This window comes from Megascapheus bottae, chromosome 21, assembly GCF_031878675.1.
Source record: "Megascapheus bottae isolate mThoBot1 chromosome 21, mThoBot2.hap1, whole genome shotgun sequence".
Lineage (NCBI taxonomy): Eukaryota > Metazoa > Chordata > Mammalia > Rodentia > Geomyidae > Megascapheus > Megascapheus bottae.
This window is the reverse complement of record NC_143529.1, coordinates 2,228,629-2,237,685: the sequence shown is the minus strand read 5'-3', so window position 1 is coordinate 2,237,685 and position 9,057 is coordinate 2,228,629.

Below are 9,057 nucleotides of genomic sequence, written 5' to 3'. Positions count from 1 at the left end.
AAAATAAAATTTTAGCATGTGGAGTGAGTTATTTATGATGTCTTTTACAAAGCAAACTCTATTCCCTCTATCACAGAAGTAAAAACGGAAGCAATTTATGTTCATTAAAGGACCCAAATGTCATTTTCTTTCCTCTAAATAATGATTCTTGTTTGTTTTTAGTGGGAGAATTTTGATGAACGCCCTCTGATAACACAGTATATGTGACAGAGCAGAATATATATTGAATATATCAGTTTCTACTTCTAAAAAGAAGTACATCATATCTGAGACTTTATATTGCAATTTTTTGTTCAAATATTATTGTTCACCCTAGTTGTGCACTTTATGACTACCCCAGATCAACCTTCGTTTCAGTGGAATGAAGTGTATGGCACATTACAATAACCATTACTGACTTTAGAGTTAAGGAGGCTGAATTGTATTTTACCTCTGCTATTTATTAACTATGAAAAGTTGGCAAGCAAATTAGTTACCACTCCTAAACTGTGCATTGATTTCTTCATAGTTTATAATATTTACAATAGGATAGTGACTGATATAAGAATTGAATGCTATATATAAAGGTTCAAGGACACAGAAAGGCATTCAGTATCAGGTACCATGACTTGAATCAAGTAAGTTTCAAATATGTCTTTGAAACAAATATGGTTCTTTCTTATATCTCCACCTTCTGATTTCCCATGGCTTTTGATAATGAGATATCAATTTTAAGATTGTATAGTATATCTACTGAAGCCTTTGGGGGTCTTTTTGTCTAGCCACAAAATAATAGCTATACCAAGCAATGGAGTTAAATGTCCTGTTAGTGGAAGAATGGGTATGAGAGGGAAAATTTTTCTTTGTAGCTTTTCACTCCAAAGAAATATTTTAGCAACTTTGGGGCTGGGAGTTTGGCCTAGTGGTAGAGTGCTTGCCTAGCATGCACGAAGACCCTGGCTCGATTCCTCGGTACTCCACATACATAGCAAAAAGCCGGAAGTGGTGCTGAGGCTCAAGTGGTAGAGTGTTACCCTTGAGAAAGTCCAAGGACAGTGCTCAAGCCCTGAGCCCAAGCCCAGGACTGGCACACACACAAAAAAGAAATATTTTAGCAACTTCAACAACTGCAGCCTAGAAGCATTTACTCTTTGTCTTTAATCAATATGCTATGTTTGAAAATTATTAAATAGGAAAGCTTATTTAAGACTATAACCTAGCTCTCTTCTAGTTTTTGGGATGATGGTGCATTTCAAGTGTTCAACAAACTCCTTGAAATTATATGCAAAGTCAGTGCTCTGCATAATTTGTGCTAAGTCTAATAAAAAATCTCTGAAAGTAATTAACTGATCAAATAAAATCATGAACACTTTCCTAGATACTTTACCAAATTGTCTTTTGAAGAAATTAGATAAAAAGATGATTGTTTCTTTGATATATATTACTTAGCCTGATGTATAATGATATTGCTTGAGTTTTTTAAAATAATATTTTCTTGTAGCAAAGAACCACAAATACTATACACAAACTTTTGATGTTTAAGTTCAATAATTACTTGATGTTTGCTGTTTCTCATGCAAAATTTTTAATGATAATTTTCTTTATGAACCTAGTGCCTGAAAAAAAATCTAATTGTAGCATGTTAGTACATTGTTCTCTTTCTTTCTTTTCTTTTTTTTTCCCAGTCTTCAGACTTGAACTCAGGGCCTGGGCACTGTCCTTGGACACATTTTACTCAAGGTTAGTGCTCTGCCACTTGAGCCACAGTGCCACTTCTGGCTTTTTCTGTGTATGTGGTACTGAGGAATTGAGCCCAGGGCTTCATGCATGCTAGACAAGTACCACTAGGCCACATTCCTTGCCCCTGTTCTCTTTCTTTTTTTCCTTTCTTCTTTTTAAGTTTTACCCATTCATGCTTAAGCTTAATGAGAATATTTAAGGTGCTTTTAAATATGACATATTTGCTTTATCTATTCAATAGCAACTATTTTCCACTTCTATGTTTTTTTACATTTTTCACAGACTTTATGTTAACATTGGGATGAGAACTAGATGGGTAGAAGTAATGGAGAAGATTTTTCTCATCACAACGAAAAGGAAAAATTATTCACAAGAGAGAAAATGTCAACAAAGGGCAAGAACTTATGTGATAATAAATTGTGAACAGGTCACTTGCCAACAAGTGTTTTAAGTAATGCTTGAAGTGGATTTTCTCAGCTGTTAGGTACCACTTATGCTTTACAAAAGTGGATCAGCCATGACTCATAAGTGCACTTCAGAACTCTCAGGCCAATCCAGCTCATTTACTCAATACCAATTACTAAACAGTCGATTTATACAAGGGAAAAAAATCATACCACTTTGTATCTAGTCTGTAACATGCTTCATTTTAAGTTTAAATCAGAGTCACTTTTGCATATCATCCCTATTCCTAGAAACAGGGAATGGAGAAAGATAGAAAGATTAGGGTTGGTATTCAGAAGTTATGGGGATTTCAATTTCGAGATATTTACTCTAGTATTCATTTCTTTTAGTTGAGAAGTAATGACCATAAAATATTTTATAACTTTAAATATAATATAAATTCAAAACAGTCAAACCTTCCTAAACCATAGAATAAAAATGTGCTTTTATTACTATGTCAACATTTGTTGTACAATGTAAAAACTGTACAAACTGTAGTACAACTGTTTCCTGTAAGTTGTTGGAAAAGATTCTTGGGCTGAGTCTGGATACAGGAGAAAGTAGTACCCAAATGATTAGCAGTATATTTTCTACGTGTGAGATGTAAAAGGGAGTTGTAGCTAAATTTTTGCTATTCTTGGTTTAAATTTTGAGAGAAAACTCAAAGTTTACTATTTGTATTACACACACACACACACACACAGACATACACACACATTCCATTTTACCTTTAAAATGTATGAAATGCTGGTGGAAGGTGGCTCATGACTTTAATCCTAGCTACTCAGGAGCCTGATATCTGAGGATGATGGTTCAAAGTTAGCCTGGGCAGTAAAGTCCATGAAACTCTTATCTGCAGTTAACAACAACAACAAAAAAAGCCAGAACAGGAGCTATGGCTCAAATAGTAGAATGCTAGATTTGAGCACAAAGGCTCAGAGATAACACCCAGGACCTGAGTTTAAGCCCAAAATTGGCATACAAATCAATAAATAAAATATATCAAGAGTATGATTGAGGCCGGGAGTTTGGCCTAGTGGTTAAAGTGCTTGCCTAGCATGCATGAAGACCCGGGTTCGATTCCTCGGTACCACATACATAGAAAAAAGCCAGAAGTGGTGTTGAGGCTCAAGTGGTAGAGCTTTAGCCTTGAGAAAGTCCAAGGACAGTGCTCAGGCCCTGAGCTCAAGCCCAGGACTGGCAAAAAAAAAAAAAAAGAGTATGATTGAGAATTAATCAACTGAGTTACTTTGAAAGGTATATATTCTTAAATCTTGTGGAGCATTAACTATGAAAGAAACTTGGTTATGAAGTAATTAAATTAGTTTCTCTTGTTAATAGTAATAAAACAGAAAGATAAGCAGATTAAAACAAACCCCGGAGTTTAAAATGCAATTATCTTAGGAGGTGATCAAATACCTACACTAATGAGCAGGAGAATCTACGAAGACCATAATGATAATGATTCAATAAAGTATCCAACAAAGGGAGGTGAAGAAGAAAATAAGATATAATATTTTTCTGAGTCTGGGAAGTCAGAGTGTGGAAAAGCTGGACTCATGTGTGCCAGAAAAACAGAAATGAGCAGAAAGATCTCATTCTCACTGTAGAAGTCAAGAATGAGTGCCAAGATAAGTTTGAGCTGAGTTGAAAGCTTCCTGAGGAAGACTGCTTTTTTTTTTTTCCCACTCTGTTCTGACCTCCACAAATCTTGGAGCCATATTCATATTCAGGTAGAAAGGGTCATGAAGAACAAATCTGACTTTTTTCCCCCTTTTACTCACTTTTCTTCTCCTTAATTCTAGATAGGTTGGCAATTAGTTCCACATAGTCCAATTCTTGTTGTGTGATTTAGTAACACTTTGGCCCAAGCTTTAGACAGATCTTGGACCAATTAGTATCCAATCTATTCAAGACTTGATGAGTGTGCTGTAAAAATAGATGATACACTGTAGTGGCAAACTCCTTTGTTGTTTTAAAATACATGGTTAAATAGAAAAATAACATTATATGGGAATTGAGATATTACAAACAATACAACTTCAAGAAATCTTAGACATCCTTTTCATTTTTTCCTGTTTTGAGAATGAAGAAATAAATGCACAAAATAGATAAATTATTTGTAATCCATATACATTATTAAATAGGTCACAGATGGGTATCATGTAATCATAAAAAATGAAATCCATTTCAAGTATAAGTTCTTTTTCTTTGTGTGTTTTCATAGCAAAAGGTAACTATACAATGTTTCACTGCTTAAAAAAAAAACAGCTCAAACTAGTATTTGGAAGTAATGCATGACCTTAGTTATATGGGGGATTAAAGGCATTTCCTGGCCTGCAGATGTTTTTGCTTACAGGATAGAGGAATTGCAGAAATGATTCCCTTCCTCCCATTTTTCTTATTCTTTCTCTCTTCCTCCCATTAGCTGCATTTTTTTCTGTTCTCTCTTAGGATGTAATATTTTTGTTCATTGAGTTTCACATAATTGTGAGACCCAAAGTATATGTCCTGGGCACATTTCCTCCAGCCATTTTTCATATTGTCATTTACAGGGACTCTAGCACAGAGTATGATTACTTACAGTTCTATAGAAAGCCCAACACAAAGAAAGTAATAAAGAAAAATTTCCCAGCAGGAACTCACAAGACAAAAAGCAGAAACCTGAGAGTTTGCATTCTTTTGTGAGCTCACAGCCCTCAGGACCTACAGTGATTCTCTTTAGATGCTCTTCTTTTCCACTAAAAAATATTTGGACAGCAAAGAACAGTTAGCTACTTTCCTAATTCATTAGTAACTCACTTTGTAGTCTGGAAGATGAATAATAACTGTTTGCTGAAATAAAAGGAATTTATTTTTATCTTTAGTAATTGACTAGTAACTGTAACAACCCTATGATGTTTGGGTCCCAAAAGGCTTTTCCAAAAAATTAATAGAGTTGTGTATTTTCTGCTAAGATATTACCATCTGCTGAATATGAATATAAAAGGGCATGCTTTGGGGAGAAAGTGAGGTAATATAGAAATTAATTTTTCTGTGAAATGATCCAGAACAATCTGGGGCAGTTTGAAGTTGTTGCCAAGTTTCACACATGAAAACTGTTCCAAAATATGTCAACTTTCCCAAAATGTGAAGTCATTGCATTTGCTACTGATTGCCTTCAAAAATCACCTCTTGGATTAGTTGTAACTTTAAAGGGTAAGAGGTGTGAGTTCACAAAATAAAGTTTGGTTGTATAGATAAAATAGAAGTCTATGAATATGATATAATGACCTAGCAAGAATATAATCCTTGTCCTTTGAAATATAATTTTTAAAATATGTACTCAAGTATGTCATCAAAATAAATAAGAGAACATTATCACTTATAATGATTTTTAGAAAAATCTGCTTTTGCTATTTTGGATATAAATGAGCAAGGAATAGATCTATACATTAAATTAAAATCAATTAATTAAATTTTAATAATCTATAAATTAATTTGTCACCATAATTAATTTGGATTTTAAGGAAACTGAAAGTCAATTCTAAATGTTTTACAGAATTGAATTTAAGAATTCTATGAGAGGCTAAAATTAGTATTATATAAGTAGTCTCAGAAAATTCCAAATTGAGGACTTTATGAATATATACTGAACACATTGCTCTGTTGTAGGAATATACCTGTGCTTTCTACTCATTAATTTAATTTTTACACAATCTCTATAGAATAGCTTTTCAATTTGTCCCTTGAAATGTGTCTCATTATGTACTCCAGGATGCTCTTGAACTCTTGACCTCCTGCTTCTGCCTCCCAAGTACTGGGATTGTAGGCATGTGCCACCATGAAGTCCTCTAGGATCACCAAACCAAGGCTCAGAAGTGTTGTCATCTTCAATATTATCAAACAACAGAGCCAATATATACTCTTAAAAGCACAGTGGACTTTATCTAGTGCTGAGGTTTAAGAATTTAATGCAATTTTTTTTGAAATCTACAATGTAGAAGAATGAAACATATATCCTTACACATTATCTCTGTCTTTAGGTACAAAGTATATGCTTTGAACGTATAACAAATAAGAAAGCAATGTGTCTTCCTGTCAGATTTACATCTACATCTGAAAGTGGCTTTTTTTGTGTGGGTCATGGGGCTTGAACTTGGCCTGGGCACTGTCCCTGAGCACTTCAGCTCAAGACTACCAACCTACCCTCGAGCCAAGCCCCATTTCCCGTTTTCTAAAGGGTAATTGGAGATAAGAGTCTCAGGTCCTTTTTTGCCTGGGCTGGCTTTGAATCTTGATCCTCAGATGTCAGCCTCCAGAGTAGCTAGGATTACAGGTGTGAGTCACTGCCTGTCTAAAGTGGCTTTTTCTATTAGTGCTTCCATTCCAGTGAACATAGGCCAGAAACTAAGTAAGTCAATCAATAATGTTTTCTAGTTCAGCTGATTACTATACCTTTGAAAGATGGATGGGGAACAGAAGTCTATACCTTGCATTAGGGAAGAAGAAAGTATTTGGGCCAAAGTGCCAGAGCTAGCCCTGAGCGAACCAGAATTCCTGATTTAGGGGGTGAGGACTTGGAAAAGAAGAAGACAAGAAACAAACAGATGGGGTCAGGAGGTCTACAGCTCAAGTCAGCAACCCAAGACTGCAGCCTAAGGCGAGTTTAAGACTATAGCCTAAGATTGTGAGCTTACGATTGTAGCCCCGTTTATTTTTAGCTCCAATCTTATTCTTAAAACCAGGAAACTGTCGGGTTACATTGATACAAAACGGTATTCAAGTCTCAGATAAGTTAAACAAGAAGCGACCGACATAACCCAATGTCATCATGATAACAGCTTATCTCCTTGTGTACTTAGTTCTAATCAGTAGTGCAGGTCCAAGGTCAGTCTGACTCCACACTGGGGCCCCCAACACCAAAGACTTCCCTTTGGTGTAAACTCTTCCTATGGATTCCTACCTGTATGATATGTAAAGGTGATTAATATGTAGCAAGTTTACATTGATACAATGACAATTAACCTATCATCTGTGGGATGAATTTATATCGGTTGGTTATTTTGTTTAGTGGACTTAAAAGTTCTGTTCCCTTGAAGATATTGACTTCAGTGTAATGAATGAGGCCAAGTACATGCATATGAAATTAATTTCTCAGTGATTTTGATATTTGCTCAGTTATCAGTCTTTGTGGCGAGAATATTTTTGTGTAATTCTAGTGTTTTGACTCTCAAGAACCCATGATTTTCTTAATATGTTTTGTATTATGTCTTTCCATTTCCTTACAAATGGGGCAATGTCTTTTGTCATTAAAAGTTGTGGCCTTTCCAGCATGGCAGTTCCTCAAAAGACTAAATATAGAACTCACCTATGATCCAGTAATTCCACTCCTTGGCATTTACTCAATCGTCCAGAAACAAGGACATACTAAAGCCACTAGCACAACGATGTTCATTGCAGCACTATTTACCATGGTGAAGATATGGAACCAACCTAAATGCCCCTCAGTTGATGAGTGGATCAACAAGATGTGGTATTTATACACAATGGAATTCTATGCTGCTGTCAGAAAGAATGACATTTGTAAGGAAATGGAAAGACTTAGAAAAAATCATATTAAGTGCTTGGTAATTTGGGAATGTAAAAATTATTGAGGTAAGCAATAAGAGCTCAGGTCATGGAAAGTCAAGCAGCACTGCTTGTCTTTGGGGTATGGATACTTACGAATTATAAAGTATTGACATCTGACAACCTCATTAATATCTGACAGATGCCAATACATCATAATAGCAATAGCATTTCTTCCCCAGTTTGGACAGCTGAATATGTCTGCAGACATTGCTAAATGGATTAGTATTTATTAGAGTCGATACTTGTTTAGATACTGATAGTCCATTGAATTCCATTTCAACTAGTTCTGCCATTAACGGAGGGCAGTTGGTTCTTGTTGGAAAGAGGCTATTACTTATTAGACACATATGTATAAGGCAGTTTTAGGTTTATTATCCCAACTAATGCTTTCAAGGGCTATTTGAAGTTGTTACTATAACAAGGTTAAAAAATGGAAGGAGGGGCTGGGAGTTTGGTCTAGTGGTAAGAGTGCTTGCCTAGCATGCATGAAGACCAGGGTTCGATTCCTCAGCACTCCACATACATAGAAAAAGCCAGAAGTGGTGCTGTGGCTCAAGTGGTAGAGTGCTAGCCTTGAGAAAGCCCAAGGACAACGCTCAGGCCCTGAGCTCAAGCCACAGGACTGGCAAAAAAAAAATGGAAGGACTCTCATGATTGTATAAGTTCACTCTTACAAAGATTTTTTAACCACAACCTATCTTATAGGTTATGGCACAATTGGAAAAAGGAAGTTCAGGTAAGCAATATTAGGAATTCTGAAAACTTTCAGTGTATTACATAAGGCCCTTTCTTAGTTTACATTGTATGTTCAGATTATGAGCTCTGCAGATACATTTACAGAATCCAAGTTTAATAGAACTCAAACAAGTTTACTAAAGGATCTTTTATACATTCCAAGTTACTAAGCAATAGTCAAGAGGTGTAAATAAGTTGTACCAGATACAAAAATCATTAATCTATATACCCTAAAAATGCTGACAAGCTAATATGGAGTGCTTCTGTGAGAATGTTAAATTTTAAGTAACACTACTACTTGGAGTAATTCTGTCTTGTTCAAGGGTGACTTTCAGGCATTGCTGGAAATAAGCATAGAACTTAAGTCAGTAACCTTTCTGAGTCTGATTCTGATGATTGCTTTGTGACAAGAACTTGTAATGCTTTGATCACTGGGTTTCCATAAGAAATCTCTCAGTAAGACTTGTTAAAACCTCAAGACTATTTACTCAGCAAATAGTCATAACCTTTTTAGCTCATTCAGCTTTACTACTTGGCTATTCTGTG